The 22,980-nt window shown below is 44.0% G+C and overlaps 1 pseudogene; it reads left to right on the top strand.

Annotated features, from left to right (window-relative positions):
- The first annotated feature begins 21,858 nt into the window (after window positions 1–21,858).
- LOC147635993 (uncharacterized) lies at window positions 21,859–22,651 on the top strand (annotated as a pseudogene).
- Window positions 22,652–22,980: the final 329 nt, after the last annotated feature.

The following is a 22,980-nucleotide window of genomic DNA, read 5'->3' as shown; positions in this document are numbered from 1 at the left end:
ACTCAAGAAAATGCTAGAAATGGATCAAAGGCATGAGATTTGATACTAATGAAAGAAGGGAGGAAGAGGATGACTCGTTTACGTGGGGTTGGGAACATGAGATATCGTTTATATAGAGTCCAATACATGGGTGAAGGTTACCATGGAAGCTTGGGCATAAGCACCAAGAAGACATAGATGCCTATAGAGTAAAATATGATCAAAAAGGTATATGCTCATGAGCCCTATGCCTAATATAGCCCAAGGTCCCCAAAAGTACACATGTAAATGAACGTAAGCCCAAGTTCCTACGCCCCATCCCCCATTTGCATGTGCATACCTAATCTACTTCATTACAGAATGATCCTTTTAATCAATCTTATAAGGTGACCCCATTTCTTTAATAAGTTTTACTAACTAGCATGATAACAACACCAGAAAGAAGTGTGGCTCTTCGATGAGCTATGTAGTAGCAGAGTATGGTTGGCTTTAAAAAAAGGTTATACTTGGCCGAAATTCAAAGGCTTGGAACCAAGACTTGTTCCATTGGCATGATTGTGTCAAGCTCAAATGTAAGCTAAAAATGTGTGCTATTAATAGTGACCTTGTATGTCGTGTGGTGGGTCCATAGAGTAGAGTACAACTTGTGCTCCCAATTGCTCCTTGATGCTTTTACCATGTTTGTGAGAATAGTGCACAATGTCTTATTTGTGCTTTTGGCCTGGCCATTTGCTTGTGTTGGGTAGTAAGGTGTCAATTTTCTATACAAGGAACTATTTGAGCAAGAACTCCACCACTTTATTTGTAAAATGTATACCACGATTGCTCACTATTTCTAGTGGGCAACCAAAACGGATCACATTCTTTGTAGAGGAACTTGGCAGTAGATCTTGTGTAAGTCTCTTAACATGTGACTCTAGTTAGCCAAGAAAATACAGGCCTACCACCACCGCACAACGTCCTGATGGTCGAGGCTGTTAGAATTAGGGTTGCAGGAAAGCACACAAAGCTTGGAGAAGAAGAAGCAAGAATGCACACAACACACAGTGTATTAGATTGTGTCAATGTATAAAGATAAGTTAGCCCTAGAGTAATGGGCGTATATACAAGCCGGGGGAAAAAACCTCCCAAAGAGGGAAAAAGTGCCCTGGCGGTCCTAAGTGTGTTCACACACATCACTGCCTATATATATGGCAACGAATCCCCCTGGGAGTGATGGTGTGAATGAGAGCTGGCACTCATGTATAGGGAAGTGCCATGCCCGAAGTAGATCAGTCCACAAAGGGGAGCAAGCCCAAAGCTTTGTGGAAGCACCTTTGTGAGAAGATCAGCGAGGTTGTCCTGTGTTGGCACATATGCCAAGCTGATCTCTCCTGCTGAGACTCTCTCCCTGACATAGTGATAATGCACCTCAATGTGCTTTGTGCGAGCATGAAAAACTAGGTTTCTCGCAAACTGCCAATGCACTCTGACTGTCAGTGTAGATAGAGGTGGCAGACTCCTGTCAAACACCCAAGTCAGCCACATAAGCCGTCTGAGCCACACACACTCAACTGTAGTGAAAGCTGCCCTGTACTCAGCTTCACAACTAGAAGTGGCCACAATAGGTTGCTTCTTGCTTAACCAAGATATGCATGAGCTACCGAGCATGAAACAAAAACCGCTTGTGGACACTCTTGTGTCATAGCAACTAGCCCAATCTGAGTCCGAAAAAGCATGTAAATCCCTTGGGATAAAACAGCCCAAGATGTATGGTGCCACTCAAGTAGCGAAAGATGCGTTTAACTGCCTTCCAATGCTGAGACCCTGGGCTATGCCTTCCAATGCTGAGACCCTGGGCTATGCATAAACCTGCATCTGTGAGACTGCAAACTGAATGTCCGACCTCGTAATGCATACATAAATGAGGCAACCAACAGCTGTTTGATAGAGTGTGACATCAAAGTGGTCTCCAGCATCATGAAGACTCAACTTCAAACCTGTCTCCATTGGAGTAGCAATAGTCTTCAAGGCCAAATCTCTACAACAATGTCTCAATATACTTTGTCTGACACACAAAGCAATACCTCCATCACACTGCTAAAATTGTATCCCCAAATAATGATGCAAATGCCCAAATTTGACATCTCAAAAGAGGAATTCAAATCAGCCTTAAAATCAGCAATATGACTCTCATTTGGTCCTGTGAACAGCATGTCATCGACATAGAGAGCAATGATTAGATGTACATCATCCACATGTTTAACATACAAAGTGCTTTCTGTTGGACTATTCTGAAAACCATGTGCAATCAACTATGCATGTATCTTTTCATACCAAGATCGTGGAGCTTGCTTTAAACCATACAAAGCCTTTTTCAACCTGCACACTTTGTTTTCCTGCCCTCTTTGAACAAAACCACGAGGCTGCGATACATCCACCTCCTCATGCAAATCTCCTCATGCAAATCTCCATTCAAGAACACAGTCTTTATGTCCAACTGATGTACATTCCAACCATTATGAGCTACCAATGCACAAATGCTACGAATGGTAGTCGTACGATAAGTGAGAGCAAAGGTCTCATCAAAATCAATGGCCTTTTCTTGAGCATAACCCGTTGCAACAAGTCTAGCCTTATAGAAAGCGATCAACACTGCCATCATCTCGCTTTCATTTCAACTTAAAAACCCACTTACATCCAATGACCTTTTTACCACCAATAGGCAAATCACACAAAGACCATGTACCATTCTTCATTATAGCATCATATTCACTTTGCATTGTAGCCAACCAATTTTCTAATTTTTGTGCCTCATCAAATGAAAGAGGTTCTTCCTCTTCACACATACTAGACACAGCCAAAGCATAACAATCTGATGCATAAGAGGCATACTGAAAACCTGAACGAGTACGACTAGAAATAGATGCATCAATTTTACTATCATGCAAGGTTTGCACCAGCCATTTAGGCATACCTCTAGCCTGCTCATTTTCAGCCCTATCCTCATAAATTACATTCTGTAAATCTGCATCAGAAATAGGCTGATCTATGATGTCATTTGAAATCTGCATAGGCTGAATATTTGCCTCATTAGGACTTACATTTGAATTCCCACCTGTAAACAGAGGCAACAACGTATCAAATACATCCCGTGAGCTCACACCTGTCTCTTTGGTACATGATAACAAAGGCTGCACATCATCTTCCACAAAAACAACATCTCGACTAATCAAGATACGCTTTGACTGTGGATGATACAATCTATAACCCTTGCTCTCAGCACTGTAACCAACAAAAATGCATTTGACAGCCTTATCATCCAATTTTCTACATTTTTGCACATGCACTAAAGCATAGGCCAAGCAACCAAAGACACGCAAGTGACCAATAGAAGGCTTCCTGCCATGCCAAGCTTTGTATGGAGTAACAGACTGCAAGGCCTTAGTGGGACACCTGTTGAGTACATATGCAGCACACATGACACGCATGTGGCAAAGCTTGGCTCGACCATACATCGTGCCATCTCCATAAGTGACCTGTTTTTCCTCTCAGCAACACCATTTTGCTGAGGGGTATACGGCACTGTACATTGGTGTTTTATCCCACGACTAGCCAGAAATGCATCAAACTCTTTAGACATCTTTTTGTGTTTTTAAATTTTCTAAAAGTTTTAAAAAATATATTTATAGACATATTTAAGTCATTTTTCATTTATAACCACCACATTTCAATTTCTTCTTTGTGCTCTACTCTCTCTTGCCCTCCCACTATCTCTCGCACATGTACATACCAGAAGAACAGGAGCAAGACGAGCGGTTTTTCGATCAACTCAGCCCACTACCTGCTACTACAGCAAAAAGGAAAAATCTACCTATAGTAACAGAGCAAGAGGCAAAGGAGATGAGAGAAGAAGAGCGCAGGAAGGAGGCCGAAGAAGCGCATTTATAACCACCACATTTCAATTTCTTCTTTGTGCTCTACTCTCTCTTGCCCTCCCACTATCTCTCGCACACGTACATACCTAGGCCATGCCAGAAGAACAGGAGCAAGACGAGCGGTTTTTCGATCAACTCGGCCCACTACCTGCTACTACAACAAAAAGGAAAAATCTACCTATAGTAACAGAGCAAGAGGCAAAGGAGATGAGAGAAGAAGAGCGCAGGAAGGAGGCCGAAGAAGCGCAGCGCAGGAAGGAAGCTGAAGAAGCAGAGCCTAGTAGAGAAGTGGAAGAAGAGCGGCGTCGAAAAGAAGCCGAGGAAGGTCAAGGGCAACCACCCGAGATTGTTACTGAGGTCGACACCCTAGAGCAGCTAGAGGAGTTGAAGGAAGACATGGACACGAGGAGAGAAGCTGCCACAACAAGAAGACTGAAAGAAGAGGAAGACATGGACGCGTGAAGAGAAGCTGCCACGACAAGAAGACCGAAGACAAGAGAAGATGTGAGGCTCCAAAGAGTGAGGAGCCATGTGAGAATCTCAGAGAGAGAGAGAGAGAGAGAGAGAGAGAGAGAGAGAGAGAGAGAGAGAGAGAGAGAGAGAGAGAGAGAGAGAGAGAAACCCCACAACCCAATGTAACCTGCCCCAACAAAGTAAAACCACCTCTGAGCCACCGATGATGAACTTCTTTTTCTTTTGTGCACGCTCTTCCTCTTCTAGCTGGTCTCAAAACTTGCCCTCCATTTAAAGGACTCTTTAACGTTGGATGAAGAATTTGGCATGTGTTTTACTAAGAGGAGGTTCGTTGCACAGCTGGCTAGGGAGTGGATGTTGTGGCTGCTTGTGGCTGTGCTTGGCTTGCCCTCCTTGCATCCTCTTTGGGCTGCTGTCTCTTTTGCATTTCTTTCTTCCAAGCCGCCCTCTCACAAGAGCAAACTCTTTGTCAATGGTATCTTTCGTGATGCCATAGGACAAGAGCTCGACCTCCCTGTTCTGTAGAGGTTCTATGCAAGTGAAATTCCCAGTTTGGGATTGGTTCCACAAAAACCCTTTTTCCTTAATTCCCAATTTCGTAATGAGAATCCTTGATCTCTCATCACGTTAAACTACCCATCATTTGACTGATTGTCCAACTAGATTCTTGGTGATTTCGGTCAAGGGAAAACTAGTTTAATTCAATGGTAGCTGAGCCTGCAGCCTCCATGCAAAGCAGTCTCGGAACTCCCTCCCAGAATTCGAGTAACCAAAGAGAGAGAGTTCCACCTCAGATTGCAGTAGCTAGAGTAGCCACTATAGTTGATGAAGTGGAGGAAGAAAAAGGACAGATCTATGCAGCAATAGAGCATCAGGGTCAATTCTCAGTCCTCTAGACTCCAGCAGAGTAACAAGGTAAGCAATTCAAGCTTTTGATTGATTTAGGCAGTACTCATTCTTTTATATTCCCAAGATGTCTGTGTAAATTAGTCCTAAATAAAGAATTAGGAAAACCTATGCAAGTGGAATTGGCTAGTGGAAAGATTCTTTTCACACACCTTGAGACTGACCTTATTCTATTTAACCTAGATGGGAACGTAACAGAGTGCCCAATTCAGAGTCCTACCCTTGGGAGTCTATGATGGAATCCTTGTAATGGATTGGCTCCAAAAGAATCAAGCTGACATTCATTGTCACAAAGGAACCATCTCTTTCCTTGACCTTCACGAGAATAAAGTTCAAGGAACTGGAATTTTCGGATCGGCAGTGCTACAATTAGTCAAGGCTTCCAAATTATTAAAAGGGTTTAGAAAGAGGCAAGCTGTTTATGTCGTTAAGATGAATTCGGTAGATATAAAATGCAAGGCTAAAGAACCAGAGTGGTTAAGTGAGTATGCAGATGTGTTCCCTGAAGAGCTGACTGAGATGCCTCCGTCTCGCAAAGTAGATCATGAGATCGAGTTAACCCCCGGAGCTCAGCCAGTAGCTTAGTGTGCATACAAAATGCGAGTCCCTGAAGCCATAGAACTTAAGGAGCAATTAAGAAAATTGTTAGAGCAGGGATTCGTCAGACCCAGTGTCTCACCTTGGGGTGCGCCCGTTCTCTTTCAAAAGAAGAAAGATGGAATGCTAAGACTCTGTATTGACTACAGAGGATTGAATCAATTAACAATTAAGAATAAGTATACTATTCCTAGGATTGATGAACTTCTAGATCGGTTAAGTGGTACCCAAATGTTCACAAAGATAGATCTCAAATCCGGGTACTACCAGATCAGAATCAAGGATTGGATTGACTAATGCCCTGGCGACATTTAATCGTCTTATGCAAGATATTCTAAGAGAATACTTGGATGATTTTGTTCTTATCTTCTTTGATGATATCATGGTATACTCAAAGAATGCTGCAGATCATGTGCGCAAGGTCTTGGAAATCATAAGGAAACACCAACTCTTTGCAAAAAAGAGCAAGTGTTCTTTCTCTTTTGACCAGGTGGAATACTTGGGATTCATAGTATTAAAGGGTGGGATTTCTCTTGACCTCACTAAGATCCAAGCAGTCGTAGAATGGCCAAAACCCAAGACAGTAAGGTCCTTCCTCCTCCCCTGCCTCTTCCTCATCCTCATCCTCGTGAGAGTCCTCCTCAGGTGTAGACCGTGTTTGAAATTCAAATTCCCCCCCAAATTCGAATTTTTGAATTTCCCCCCAACTTTGAAATTTGAAATTCGAATTTCCCTCCCAATTCGAATTTCCCCCTTCCCCCCCAACTTTGAAATTCGAATTTCCCCCTTCCCCCCAATCGGCAAAGTGTCCGTTATCCCATCCATGTAAAAAAAGAACGTCTCGCCTTAATTAAACAAAGTGCAAAGTGTCCGAGCTCGCGTTTGAATCAAACCAAATGACTTGCAAACCCTAGACGCGATTCTGCACCCAAAGCGATTCTGTGTGGTAAGCGTACAGTGCTCGTTATCGTAATCACCATCGCGCACGCGATTCTGCACCCAAAGCGATTCTGTGTGGTGAGCATACAGTGCTCGTCATCGTAAGCGCCATCGTATGCAATAATCATCTCTGTTTCCTATCTCTGAAGTACTCACTTAGCCCTACATTTCAAACAGTTTCTTTTCCTCCCGCAATTGACACGTCTGCATTGGTTTTGACCTCTGTTTCTTGCAAAACCATCATGCCCACACGCCATCGACGGAGACTTTAAGCATTCGTCACGTTTGTGCAACATCGGAGACTTTTGTGCGCCCATCTGCGTTTCGTGTGTTCCCTCATCTAATTGAATACTTTACGCAACAAGTAAGTCCTTCTTTAATTGATTACAGTAATCAATATAAACGCTTACTTGATTGCATGCTAAGTGTGCCATTTGTCAATCGTTGCTCGTCGTAGATTATTTGCACTTCTTGCTGCTCTCTTTTGTATCTTCACATATGTCGAGAACCTATAAAACTGATCTTTGTGCACATTATATAATCTAAATGACAAGGGTTCCCTATATAAACATGGTATATGGGTCACATATCTGAGTGCACAACTTGCATATAGACTCCATCTTAAGTTCGAGCCTCCCCTATATAGAACTTGTGTTAACGCTCGACCTAGATTGAGTCTTTGTTATCCATGTTAGTGTACCCCAGCCTTAAGGCTCGAACTAAGTTTGAGCCTTTGCTCTCCATGCTAGTGCACCCGGCCTTAAGGCTCGAACTTGAGTTTGAGCCTTTGCTCCTTTGCTCTTCATGCTAGTACACCTCGGTCTTAAGGCTCGAAATTGAGTTTGAGCCTTTGCTCTCCATGCTAGTGCACCCCGGCCTTAACGCTCGAACTTCAGATTGAGCCTTCGTTCTCCATGCTAGTGCACCCCAGCCTTAAGGCTCGAACTTGAGTTTGAGCCTTTGCTCTCCATGCTAGTGCACCTCGGTCTTAAGGCTCGAACTTGAGTTTGAGCCTTTGCTCTCCATGCTAGTGCACCCCGGCCTTAAGGCTCGAACTTCAGATTGAGCCTTTGCTCTCCATGCTAGTGTACCCCGGTCTTAAGGCTCAAACTTAAGTTTGAGTTTGAGCCTTTGCTCTCCATGCTAGTGTACCCCGGCCTTAAGGCTCGAACTTCAGATTGAGCCTTTATTCTCCATGCTACCCCGGCGGCCTTAAGGCTTGAACTTGAGTTTGAGCCTTTGCACTCCATGCTAGTGCACCCTGGTCTTAAGGCTCAAACTTGAGTTTGAGCCTTTGCTCTCCATGCTAGTGCACCCCGACCTTAAGGCTCGAACTTCGGATTGAGCCTTCGTTCTCCATGCTAGTGTACCCCGGCCTTAAGGCTCGAACTTGAGTTTAAGCCTTTGCTCTCCATGCTAGTGCACCCCGGGCTTGAACTTCAGATCGAGCCTTCATTCTCCATGCTAGTGTACCCCGGCCTTAAGGCTCGAACTTCAGATCGAGCCTTTGTTCTCCATGCTAGTGTACCCCGGCCTTAAGGCTCGAACTTTAGATTGAGCCTTCGTTCTCCATGCTAGTGCACCCCGGCCTTAAGGCTCGAACTTCAGATCGAGCCTTTGCTCTCCATGCTAGTGCACCCCGGTCTTAAGGCTCGATCTTCAGATTGAGCACTCGTTCTCCATGCTAGTGTACCCCGGCCTTAAGGCTCAAACTTGAGTTTGAGCCTTTGCTCTCCATGCTAGTACACCCCGATGTTAAGGCTCGACCTTCAGATTGAGCCTTTATTCTCCATGCTAGTGTACAGCGGCCTTAAGGCTCGAACTTGATTTGGAGCCTTTACTCTCGATGCTAACTAGTGTACACCGGGCCTTAAGGCTCGATCTTCAGATTGAGCCTTTGTTCTCCATGCTAGTGTACTCTGGCCTCAAGGCTCGAACTTGAGTTTGAGCCTTTGCTCTCCATGCTAGTGCACCCCTAGCATCTGAGTGCACAACTTGGATATAGACCCCACCTTAAGATCGAACCTCCCCTACATGGAACTTATGTGTTAAGGCTCAATCTCCATGCTTAAAGTTACATGGAACTTGGCCTTAAGGCTCCAACTTGAGTTCGAGCCGTGCCTATCTATGCTAGCGTATCCCTAGCATATGAGTGCATAACTTGGATCTAGGCTCCAGCTTAAGTTCGAGTCTCTCCTACATAAAACTTGGCCTTAAGGCTCAAACTTGAGCTTGAGCCTTGTCTCTATATGCTGGTGTGCCCCTGTCATATGAGTGCACAACTTGGATCTAGGCTCTAGCTTAAGTTTGGGTTTCCCCTATATGGAACTTGGCCTTAAGGCTCCAATATACTAGTGTACCCCTAGCATATGAGTGCACAACTTGGATCTAGACTCCAGCTTAAGTTCAAGCCTCCCATACTACATGGAACTTTGCCTTAAGGCTCAAACTTGAGTTTTGTTGGAATTAGGGTTGCAGGAATGCACACACAACTTCAAGAAGATGAGGAAGCTTGAGCACAACACAGTAGTGTATTATGAGTGCCAAAAATGAAAGATAACAAGCCCTAGAAGATAATGGGCGTATATACAATGCACGGGGGAAAAAACCTCCTAGTGAGGGAAAAAGTGCCCCGGCGGTCCTAAGTGTGTTCACACACATCGCTACTATAATATGGTAACAAATCCCCCCTGGAGTGATGCGGTGAACAAGAGCTAGCACTCATGTATAGGGAAGTGTCTAGCTATGTGGACGAATCCACAAAAGGGAGTAAGCCCAAAGCTTTGCGAAAAGCTTCGAACTTCTCACGAGGCAGAGCCTTTGTGAAAAGGTCTGCAAGGTTATCCTGTGTTGGCACATAAGCCAAACTGATCTCTCCTGCAGAGAGTCTCTCCCTGACATAATGGTAGTGCACCTCAATGTGCTTCGTACGAGCATGGAACACTGGGTTCCGCGCAACTGCCAATGCGCTCTGACTGTCAGTGAAGATGGTGGTGGCAGATGGCTGCCCAACACCCAAATCAGCCATAAGGCGTCTGAGCCACACACACTCAACCGTAGCTGTGAAAGCTGCCCTGTACTCAGCTTCACAACTAGAAGTGGCCACAGTAGGCTGCTTCTTGCTCAACCATGATATGCATGAGCTTCCAAGCATGAAGCAAAAACCACTCGTGGACACGCGTGTGTCATAACAACCAGCCCAGTCAGAATCTGAAAAAGCATGTAAATCTGGCGGCAATGATCCCCCCTTGGGATAAAACAACCCAAGATGCCGAGTACCACTCAAATAGAGAAAGATACGCTTCACTGCCTGCCAATGCTTAATGCCTGGGCTATGCATAAATCTGCTCACCTGTGAGACTGCAAACTGAATGTCTGGCCTCGTAATGCATACATAAATGAGGCAACCAACAGCTGTCTGATAGAGTGTGACATCAAAGTGATCTCCAGCATCATGAAGACTCAACTTCAAACCTGTCTCCATTGGAGTAGCAATAGGCTTGCCGTCTTCAAGGCCAAATCTCCGCAACAATGTTTCAATATACTTTGTCTGACACAAAGCAATACCTCCATCACACTGCTTAAATTGTATCCCCAAATAATGATGCAAATGCCCCAAATCTGACATCTCAAAAGAGGCATTCAAATCAGCCTTAAAATCAGCAATATGACTCTCATTTGGTCCTGTGAGCAGCATGTCATCGACATAGAGAGCAATGATTAGATGTACACCATCCACACGTTTAGCATACAAAGTGCTTTCTGTTGGACTATTCTGAAACCCATGTGCAGTCAAATATGCATGTATTTTTTCATACCAAGCTCGTGGAGCTTGCTTTAAACCATATAAAGCCTTTTTTAACCTGCACACTTTGTTTTCCTGCCCTCTTTGAACAAAACCACGAGGCTGCGATACATACACCTCCTCATGCAAATCTCCATTTAAGAACGCAGTCTTTATGTCCAGCTGATGTACATTCCAACCATTATGAGCTGCTAATGCACAGATGCTACGAACAGTGGTCATACGACATGTGGGAGCAAAAGTCTCATCAAAATCAATGCCCTTCTCTTGAGCATAACCTTTTGCAACAAGCCTAGCCTTATGGCGATCCACTGTGCCATCAGGCTTACGCTTCAATTTGTATACCCACTTAGTGCCAATGGCCTTCTTGCCAGGGGGCAAGTCACATAAAGACCATGTACCATTCTTCATAATAGCATCGTATTCTGCTTGCATAGCAGCCATCCAATTTTCTGAACTTTGTGCCTCATCAAATGAAACAGGCTCACTTTCATCGCACATACTAGAAACAGCCAATGCATAACAATCTGACGCATAAGAGGCACCATGAGAGCCAGAACGAGTGCGACTAGACAAAGGGGCATCCAACTTGCTGTCACGCAAAGTCTGCACCAGCCATCTAGGCATATTCCTAGAGCCCTCAATCTCTTGTCTCTCATCCTCAAGTGCATCATGCACATCTGCATCAGATATAGGCTGATCTGTGCCATCATTTAAAACCTGCATAGGCTGTAAAACTGCCTCATGAGGTATTGCACTTGACTGTGCACCACTGAAAAGAGGCAACAATGTATCATAGACATCACGTGAGCTGATATCTGTCTCCTTAGTACATGAAACCAAGGGCTGAACTGCATCTTCCACAAATACAACATCACGGCTAACCAAAATGCGCTTTGTCTGTGGATGATACAAACGATAGCCTTTGCTCTCAGCACTATATCCAACAAAAATACATTTGACAGCTTTGTCATCCAATTTTCTGCGATGTTGCACAGGCACTAATGCATATGCCAGGCAACCAAAAACACGTAAATGGCCAACAGATGGCTTGCGGCCATGCCAAGCCTCATATGGAGTGACAACCTGTAATGCTTTGGTGGGACACCTGTTTAGTACATAAGTGGCACACATGACAGCCTCAAGCCAAAAACCATGTGGTAGACTTTGACTCTTAACCATACATCTTGCCATTTCCATGAGAGACCTGTTTTTTCTCTCAGCCACACCATTTTGCTGTGGTGTATACGGCACTGTACATTGGTGTTTTATCCCACGCTCAGCCAGAAATGCATTAAATTCTGAAGACATATACTCCCCCCCTCGATCTGAACGGAGGGTGCCCATCTTACTTTCTGACACATTTTCAGCCATAACCAAAAACTGTTTGAAGCACAAAAACACTTCGGACTTTGCCTTCAAAGGATATACCCATGCATGCCTGGTAAAATCATCAATGAAAGTCACGAAGTAAAGGTAGTTTCCAAATGATGGAGTTTGCATGGGACCACAAACATCACTGTGAACAAGCTGCAATCTGCGTTCAGCTCTCACTGATCCATCTTTGGGAAAGGAAGCACGCTGCATTTTACCCAATATGCAGCCCTCACAAACATGCTTGACAGGTGCCTCAAGCTTAGGCAAAGAAGACACCATTTCAGATTTCTGCAGGCGCAGCAAACTTGCAAAATTCAGATGACCAAAACGTGCATGCCACAGTTTTGCATTTGAAATAGCCTGCGTATCCATAATAGCACATGCTGAATCCTCTACACATTTGCCAGCCATATTGAGCTTATACAGCCCTCGACATAGTGAACCAGATGCTACAATGATGTCACCACAAGAGAGATCATGAACAGTACATCTGTCATCCACAAATTTTACAACCAAACCTGTTTTGGCAAATGCGGAGACTGACAGCAGATTCTTTTTGATCCCTGGCACATACAATGCATCAAAAAGTGTAAAGGTGTTGCCATTTGCAACATTCAGCACAATCTGTCCAACTCCTTTAACGGGATAAGAGGAGTTATTGGCACAAGTGACAGTATTCCCTGTGGGAGCAGACTCAAGGAAAGTGAATAAACTGCGCTGCGAGGTGATATGCTTAGTGGCACCACTGTCAAAGTACCATACATCTGAATCTACTGCAGACATACATGTGTCATGCAAAGATGGGTCATAACTGCACTGCGCATTGAATGCCCATTCTGTATCTAGCACAACATTAGCAGATTCATTGTTAGAAGGAGAGGCATCTGCAACAGCCATACCAGCCTCTTTCTTCTTAGCCTCTTTCGCAGCCAGCTTAGGACACGCTTTGATGACATGATCATTTCCTTTACAGTACTTGCAAAATGTCTTCTGTTTGTCACCCTTCTTCTCATCTTTGTCTTCCTTCTTTGGTTGCGCAGCATTTGCAGATTTCTGCTTACTAGAAGAAAAGCCAGCTTTACCTTTCCCGCTTCTCTGACCAGCAACGAAAGCTTGATCTGCGACACGCATAATATTCCTGTTTTGCCTTGACTGGTCTTCTTGCAGCAAAACAGAAACTAACTCCTCAAATGATAAGGCATTGGGATTGCCTTTCATCATCAAGCGAAGAGTGGAAGCAAAACCCTGATAAGAATCTGGTAGACCATTCAAAACAGTCTGCACAAGTGAACTGTCTGAGAGGATTTCATCTGCAGAAATGAGCTGCTCTTTGAAATCCTTGATCTTTGTCAAAAAGCTATCCATAGAATCACCTTCGTTCATATGCTCACTCTCCAACTGTTTTCGGAGATAAGCAACACGAGCCTCATTTCTTGCCTGATACAATGTGGCAAGTACATCCCAAGCATCCTTAGAAGTCCTGCAGGAGCGAATATGTGGGATAATGGTACGTTTGACAGACAGCGCAATCAAGGCATGAGCCTGCGCATCTCTACCATCCCAACGAATCTGCTCTGCTGAAAGTGGTGGTTCTCGAACAGCTGCTACAGCACTTGTGCCTGCACCATCATCAACAGTACCTGTTTCTGATGTGTTTGCAGCATTCCCAGCCACAATAGGACGTGCATCAATACCCTGCACAATGTTCCATAACCCCTTTGCTACCAATACATGTCGCATCATATATGCCCACAATGGATAGTTGGTGCCATCCAACTTATCCTCAGCAGCCAACATGCGGAATACATCATTGTTGTCAGCCATGGCCAATGACTGTACTACTAGATGTAAATGCTGTCTGTAAGAGGAAAACCTGTATAAAATCGACCTGTGCTATGTAGCACAGCCCAAAACAGACGAATGGGCACCTGTCCTGCAGATTTTAATCCTGACAGAAAATCTGCACAGTAGGACGATTTTGCCTGCGCAGTACTTGGAATGCAAAAACGGAGGGCGAAATGACCTCAGATCAAAATTCTGAAATGACCGTGCCCTACGGGCTCACCCACGGCATATACTAACCTGCAGACGCTCGTGAAACCTCGTCCCAATCGGAGGAGATGAAGCGGCAGGTGCCGGTGATGCTGCCCGGGAGGAGGAAGCCTGCTCTGATACCAATTGTTGGAATTAGGGTTGCAGGAATGCACACACAACTTCAAGAAGATGAGGAAGCTTGAGCACAACACAGTAGTGTATTATGAGTGCCAAAAATGAAAGATAACAAGCCCTAGAAGATAATGGGCGTATATACAATGCACGGGGGAAAAAACCTCCTAGTGAGGGAAAAAGTGCCCCGGCGGTCCTAAGTGTGTTCACACACATCGCTACTATAATATGGTAACAAGTTTGAGCCTTGCCTCTCTATGCTAGCGTACCCCTAGCATATGAGTGCACAACTTGGATCTAGGCTCCAGCTTAAGTTGAGCTTCTGTATGGATTAAGTAAATGCAAGTGAGGCTCCCGCTATTCAAGAAAACTAAGTGAAGCATCAATAATTATAGCATTCATTAAGTTTCTTAAGTTTGATAGGTATTGATTTGATATGTAGCAGTTAAATCCATTTTTTTCTAAGGTTTTGAAATTTTTTTTGTGCTTCACAGGAATGGAAGCTAGCAGAGCGCCCGCTACCTCGCAACCACATGGTGCACCAATCTTTACTTTGGATGCTCTCGAAACGACAACTCAAGCTAAAAGTGTCACTCCTAGAATTAAGGTGGATAAAACCTTCAAATTAAGTAACAAAGAAGGAGTAAAATGGTTTGTGGATAACTATGATGCTAGTGCAAACTTCAAAGGAGTCCTCCATTTGTTTCTATCTCAAGGTGATACATTATATGGAGATATGGGGATTGTGGTAGGCACTAAGGATGATGTTGGATGCAAGAGCAAACCCATGCTTCACATGCAATGTATTGCCAAAAGGAGAAAGTACAAAAGCAAATAAGTTTTGCTTATCATTGGACACTTTTCACCCAGAGCAGACATGACTGGCAGTAAACTAGGAAAGGGCAATTCTATTGTAAAGCTAGGATTGAAGATCATTGACTTTTCCAATCAAGAAGACTCAGGGGTGGATAATGTGGAGGACCTGGTGAAAGCGGTGAGGCATACAAAGAAGGATTTGGATTCACGAAAAAAGTCCATACCTGAAAAGGAGACAACAACCACTCAAGTTAGGAAAATTGTGGAGAAAAAAGGCAGGGCCATAGTGAAGAGTGCACTTGAAGCATCTAGAAATGCTGGTGCAACTTCTTCAAAATATAAAAAAGAGGGTGACAAAACAAAAGTCCTTGATGTAAGCACAATAGCAGCTGAAGACATGGCAGGCTTTCAGGTGCAAGAAGAGGAGCAAGCACTTGCAAAGAAGAGAAAGGCAAAGCACTCTATAAAGGTTCAAGAAATCTCTTCAAAGAGGCAAAGCACAAGACTAGCAAGTGGTTCAAAGGAGATAGATGCGTCGATGACGAGCTAATGGAGGTTGAGACTCCAAACAAGGGCAACAAAGCAATGATCTCATTATAAATAAAGAAGGGATATTATCCCTTTGGTCTAAATGAGGTCTTTAACATTGATGTGATGAAATGTTATCCTACTCCTTCAAACTATGTGTATAGAAGGCTAAACAAGGATTGGGTTCGTATTTTGACCCAAGACTTTATTGAGGACCCAAAGCAAGAGGAGATACTTGCAATTTTGATGCCCTGTAATCGTGCTACGAAACAACCCCTTGATAAACTCGCAAAAGAAGATATTCATAAAGTTGAATATTGGATTATCTCTAGTCAACACTCCATTAGTGCTGTAAAAAGCTTGCAGGCTCTAAATATGGCTAAAGTCACCCCTCAACTGCGTCAGCAATTTAGGTTGAGGAGATCAAAGATAATTCTAAATTGCCCGCCCAAGATTTCTTGTGACATTTCCAAGGATGCAAATTTATCTGTTGCAAAGTCAATGCAAAAGGAGCCATTCCTCGATCAACTTCTACAAGCTTGAGCATAATGGCATGCAAACGGCCATCCTAGTAAGCCTTTGCCTGGTGTCAATCAACCCAAGATGGACGAGTCTTGGAAGGTACTCTTTTGATTCTTTGCTATATCTTGGTAAATCATAGAAAAACATTACTTCTTCTTTACTTTTCATAATATCTTTTATGGATCTATAGTTTCAAGTATAGCAGTAGCATAAGAAAGATGCATGTGAGGCTTCTTCTCAAACTGCATAAACTTAATAGTTTGGTTTGAAATTGAACTTCAAGCCTCACCTCTCTGTGATGGTGTAGCACTTGCATATCTAATTGTGGCTCGAACTTAAGTTGGAGCCTCACTTGCAAGTGCTAGATTTGCATACAGAGGTGACGCTCAAACCTTAGATCGAGCATCACCATTATATACTAGTTTAGCACTGGGGCAAGTGAGGCTCAAGCATAAGCTCCAAATGATTAAAAACCCATAGATGCATGATTCCTCCTAATATTTTGTGATATCTATAGTAAGGGGACTAACTTCTTACTTTGCAACTTTGCAGGCCTTTGTGGAGACCACGGAGCACACACTACATAAGAATTTTGTCAAAAATGATTTACACTTGCTTCTATGTGATGATGATATATGACAAAATTGGGTTAAGATCATGAGGCTATATGCAAAAGGCTTGCTACCAAATACAAAGGGCGAAACTCAAACTAAAGGTCTTGATCAAAATCCCAAACTTCCAACTTTGAAGAGTGGGCAAATTCAGCAGGCACCACGAACAGACACGCTAGGCCCAATGTTGTTTAGGTGCATTTTAGGCCTTCAAAAGAGTGAAGTTTTAGACATTCAAACATCACTTCTTGACAAGAGAATATTGCTTGAGAAGGGAAAGCAAACCCATCAAAGAATGGATTTGGAGGAGATGGCTTCACTACAAGCCATTGGAGCGAGGGGGTTTAAATTATCTAGCGTCGCTTATACGATGACGAATACGTCGCTTAAGCGATGTCTAAAAATAAATAAATAAAACTCGTCGTCTATACGATGTTTTGGGAGCCGTCGTTTAAGTGAACATCTAAAACGACTGTTTTAGCGACGTTTGCATACTGATATGCGTCGCTTAAGAGATGGCTAAAAATTTATATCCCTGGCCTAGCCGCGGGGAAGAGAGATTTGTTTATTTGACTTGTGAAAACCGTCCAAGCTCCTGTGAATAGCATCCCCAAAACCAACAAAAAGCGTGTCATCATCTACATCAAGGCAGGTATCTACAGGTGAGTGAATTATATACAATGCATTTTCCTTCTAGCCGACTGATCCTCCTTTTTGCGCTTGCTGCTGCCCCTATCCTCTAGTTCAGCCGACCACCTTAGTGAGCAGCCGACAGCCTTGTGTGCAGCCAGCAACCCTTTTCCTGTATAGCCGACAGCCATCTGACCTTCAGCTTGCTCTCCACGCCTACACTGCCTAAAGTGCTCTGTGCTTGGACATGTGGACACACCATGTGTGCCCATGTGATTACTGACATATGGACAAGACAGGAAGTCTATATATGTAACAATTTGTTCATAGAATTATAACTCAATTTCCCATCTTCTTGTCAATACGCTTCTACCATTCCAACCTCCTTGAATCCCCACCATGTTTACAATTCCTTCAGTCATTAGTAGTTAGTAACTCAATGCTAACACTACTAACTACTACTGATGCTCCTATCTAGTATCTACTTGTAAATACTACTTACTAATTCTACTATAACTACAACTGTTGTAATAAGATACCTCTAACCCACTAGTAATAAGATGCTAGATACTATTAGTTGCAAGTCCTACTAGATACTAGTACTATGAGACACTGTTAGTACTAGCAATAGTAATCGGATACTACTAACTAGTAGTACTTCTAGATACTGCTATCTACTACTACCACTAGATACTACTAGTATTGGTAACTAGATATTACTAGCTGGAAACAACAACAATGCTACTAGCTAGATCTACATACTAAGTGGTAGACCTAGACACTAACTATAGAGACCAGATTCTAGCCAGTAGTTCTATTGTTCTAATGATCCACTATTCTAACTGCTAGAACAATTAGATACTAACTATATACATACTTGTTTTTTTTTGGCAAAAAGTAGTGTTAACTATATTACTTTGAAGATGAGAATACAAGAAGGCCTTACAGCCAGCGGGTTGCTGTCACAAAATGGATGCAGCCCGAGAGAAACCCAAAAACAGATATACAAGCCTCTCAAGGCGTAATCAGCTATGTGTGGACAAACAGCCATAGCGGGGGTGAATATCGCCACTAAAGACTCTGAGCGGAGTGCTGGAAGAAGAGCTCCTAATGATCCAGTCGCTTGTTAAGGAAACGATGTCTCTTTTCCTTCCCTGCCCGATCCCACTGACCCTTGAGTGTGTGAATGATCGTGCTCTAGGTGTCAGAAAGATCTGAGTCGCAGATGGTGCCTGGTCTCCTAGAATCTGTGAACATCGGGAGGTCCAAACGTGCCAGCCCACAATGCTCCCAATGATCTCCCAAACTGGGTGCCGGGTCATCGCACCTGCATCTGTCTCTATCAGCTGCTGCCATGGGAAGCTCTCCATGTATGCCCATGTACCCTGGGTAATGAGGAAAGCCGGGTCTTGTGGCAAAGACTCGTAGGCCAGGTGATGCCCCATCTCTGTGTTGCACCAACAGAAGGGCCCCCCCCAGTGATCGGTCCTAGCTCAGGTGCAGCTTGCGCTAGGATCCCCATTGCACCCTTCCACACTGCCTGGGTGTGTGTACAACCCCAAAGGTAGTGCTTCAGGGACTCCTCATCTTGCTGACCTATCTGGCACTGCCCGTCCTGTCCCATCTATCTCGCAGCAGCCAACTCCCCACCGGTAGCCCCTTCCGGTAGCCCCTTATGGGCCACCATCCAGAGGAAGTAGGATATCTTCCTTGGCTGCCAGCTAGCCCAAAGGGTCTTCCAAATAGCACAAAGAAAAACCTATGAGACACCTGAGCATACCATCTGTGTGCCTAGGTGGGTGGCCGACGCTGTAGAGCCCCAAGTACACGCCTGCCAATGCGCGCACTGTAGGAAAAGAAAGGAACTGACCTCTCCGACAAGTCGACGAGTGGTGACCAACGCCACTCCCCTGGATCCCACTCCACCTCTGCCAAGGTGCGACCCTCCCATATCCAAAGTCTCTAGTCCTGGGCGTACTCCACAAGGGGGTCTATATGTCATTCTTTCATGTGCAGCCCTACAACTCGAATGCGCTGCCAGCAGGAGAGAAGGGGGTCAATCAAGGCACCATCCCTCTGAAGACGGCTACCATCTGTGAGACTGAGAAGAAAAGTATTGAGAGTCGGAGGCCTGACCAGCAACTACCAGTGGAATGCCTCTTGGAGTAAACTGTCCCTACCACCTCTCGTCGCCCGAAAAATGCTGACTGGTGACCGAGGCAATCATCCATCCTGTAGGGATGGTGGCATCTATCTCCGCTCTCCGAGCCTGGGTCCCCCGTGTCGTACCTGTGCTGTTGCTGCTAGCTCCATTGTGTCCAGCTGACTGAAGATGTCCCTCCAAACCCTGAGCGAGCGTGCTAGTCCATGTGCCCAGTTTGCCCATGGGATATGGGACTGCTCTCCAAGCTGCTGTCTTGTACCATCTGTCACCAAGCTACTCCAGATCAATGGCTGTCGGTCGATCTCCTCCTGGCAACTAGGGGGTATCTGTGTGCCGCAACCTCCTCCAGACTATGAGGAGACTGCAAAGGCAAGGGGAGCGAGGCTGAGTCAGTGGGGCTGCCGTGAAGATCCACCTGGTAGAGAGTTGCCAATCTCCTCCTCTCCGGGGGGTGCAGGTGCTGAGACCCTGCTGAAGCAAGAGTTTCCATGTCTGCCCTCCTGGGGTCAGCAGTCCACAGATGACCAGCTTGCCTAGGAGAGCTTGACTCTGAAGCTCTGGTCGATGATGCCGAGACCACCCTCTCCCTATGGGAGAATAACTATCTACCAGGATCTTTGCTCTTGTGCTCCGCTCCCCATGTCATAAGCTTAGCTAATTCGGGACTTTGGAACATATGTTTTATACGTGGAGCCAGGGGAAAATGTCTCAATACCTTTCTAGGAACCTTACCTTTCTCCTCTTTATAATGAGGCGTTTGACATTTTGGACATGTCACACCGTCCTCGTACTGACCTCTATATAAAATACAATCGTTGGGCAATGCATGTATAGAAGAATAGTCAAGTCCAAGACTACTTATCATCTTCTTCACCTCATCATGTGATGCAGGAAGGGAATTGCTTGTCGGCAAGAACTTCTGAGATAGTAGCCTGCAAGTTCATTAAAAATATGATCAATAAGAAGCAACCATGTTTAGAATGTAACAAAAAAATATGTTAGATTGTTACATACTTCAAAAGTGCTGAAATGGATAGATTACTCCATCCAAAATGGTTTTGAAGATTAAGATTAAGTAAGCTTGCACTGAGTCGTGTCAGTTGGCTTCCTGCGTAGATACGCTTTAGAGCTTCTTCTCGAAGATACTTCTTGTTGTTATTAGGAATATCGCTCGCACTATTATTTTGATACCAATCCTCAATAAAATCAGACATGCCATCGTCGTTATCAAAGATATCATCACGCCCATTGTTTCTTTAGTACGTAATGATCTAATAGCGTTGACAACTATGTATCTTTCTACGTCCCTACTCATATGTCCTGGTTCATGACTATTCTCACACTCCACAAACGTGCAATTGGTTCTTGAACTCATCCCTCAACTACTATTGATTAAACCTGCTATGTTTCCTTGAGAGTAAGGTCTTCCGTCAACATAGAGTCTTTGTCCTTCTGCATGTGTAATCCCTCTATCAGAAAGAGAGGCTGCATTGAGACATAACCCATAAGTACTCATGCTCTGAATGTAGCGAGTAAGCTGATGCCATGGAACCCATCTATATATAGGTCCACAAAAAGACATAAGGGTGACCTCTGAATCTCTAAATGAGGGGGCACATGCAAATCCTGTGCAATAAAGAGGCCTCGTCCTGCTCCACTAATGGTAGACGGAGCAATCATGTAGCGATTGCCCCAGAAGCTAAAAACCACTTCATCTAAAGGAAGTGATCCTCTCTGCCATCCTTCGTATCGTCTTCGATCATACGTCTGTACTAGAGAATGCAAACGAGTAGGCAACGGATGATCTCCACCCGTCTCAGCCTCCAAAGCAAGAGGTAGAGGATGTCGAGAAACCTCGAGCTGCAACAACTGAGAAATGACCTGTCCGTGCCGTGTGCGAGGGACATGTGCACCACTGATAGTGAAGTCATCCTCGTCATCAAGTGAATATACCTACATATATAATATGGTTGCATTATATATGAGCCTTTGATTTATAAAATAACCAATAATAAAACTAAGGCAGAACAGTCACATACCATAGGTCGATGTCGCTCCTCAGGTGGTGGTGCTCGCTCAAAAGTACCATGAGTCATCTCATGTGAAAAGCACTCCCATCATGGCCTTCGATATGTGCCACGACAACGAGCGCACCAGCATATAATAGACTCATTATAGTAGAAATCATCGTAAAGGGGTTCATGTGCAGTATTGGAACTCTGTGCATCCCAACCACCACCAGTAGGAGGTGGCAGTGTACCCTCTGATTGGTCCAAATCTGATTTTCAAGTACCATAAAAACATGAGTCATTTATCAAATGATCGAAGTTAAAAAATCAATAAAAGAAACAAAACATTGAAATCTAACAAGTTCTATGGTATATTCTAATGCTTATTGTGATATGAAAAATAAATAGACGCTACTGTATGGTGGAGACAAACAAGAGGAGGGCTGATATGTGCATGGAGACATGGCAATACTTCCGCAAGGAGAGACGCATACGCATCATTTTTCCTCAGCAGAAGGTGTGTGCCTTTGCTAACGTATATTAGAATTAATATGAACTTTGCTAGATTGATTCTAACTATTCTATAATCTATGTTATTTTGTTTAATCAAATTTATTTAGACGGTAGCACGAAAGAGACTACAAGTTGGTCACACATCTAGACTAGGCCAGATGGGACGAGATGGATTTGTGGCCACATTTGTGAGTATAGACCGTTCAAATTTTAACTTTCAAAGGTAATATTATTGAATGAAGAAATCAATAAGTCTTTGGTTTTGTCTTGATGCAGACCAAAGACTATGGTCGTGCACCTACGGCGCAGGAGATGGAGTACACCACATACTACGGCTACCGCGATTTACAGGCGACACTTGCTGTGACATGCCAAATCCACTTGTGGGTATCACTGTTTTGTTTTGTAGTTTATTTTCATGTTAACTGTAATATGTTCTTATTTTATTTCACTAACTAATGCAAGAGAAATATGGCGAGGACGACATGACAGAGGTGGCTCGACAGGAGGTCGAGGGGCGATGCCGAGAGGCTGAGAGGAGCAGCGGCGTGATCGCGGGTGGGGGCACGGGTGGTGGCACTGGTGATGGTGGTGTTGCGGGTGGGGGCACGGGTGGTGGGAGTGGTGACGGTGATGGTGATCACGAGTCCGATACTAGCGACTTGTATAGTGATGGCTTATGTAGTGATCATACTTAGGGATCTGTTTTGTATATGTGAGGATTGATCACCACACATTCTAGACACATGTACATATATTTGTTGATGATATATATTGAGGTATGTTCGTTGCATCATGAATTTATCTACAATTAATTATTTGTCGGTAAGTTAATTAGCCTAAGTATCTGTGAGAACGTTATTTATTTATCTTTATGTAAAAAAAAAACAAACCCTAAACAAGGAAAGAGGCGAGGCCACGTTGTAACACATCAAAAGAAGCAAAAGATTGGCAAGCATCAACAATTTCTCAAAAGCTCTTGGAAAGCTAGATAGAGACAAATGAGAAAAGTAATAGCATTTTATTT

This window comes from Cibotium barometz, chromosome 8 (genome assembly GCF_041138505.1).
Source record: "Cibotium barometz isolate CiBa-2024 chromosome 8, ASM4113850v1, whole genome shotgun sequence".
Lineage (NCBI taxonomy): Eukaryota > Viridiplantae > Streptophyta > Polypodiopsida > Cyatheales > Cibotiaceae > Cibotium > Cibotium barometz.
Note: the sequence above shows the minus strand (reverse complement) of the source record. Positions and strands in the feature narration are given on the sequence as shown.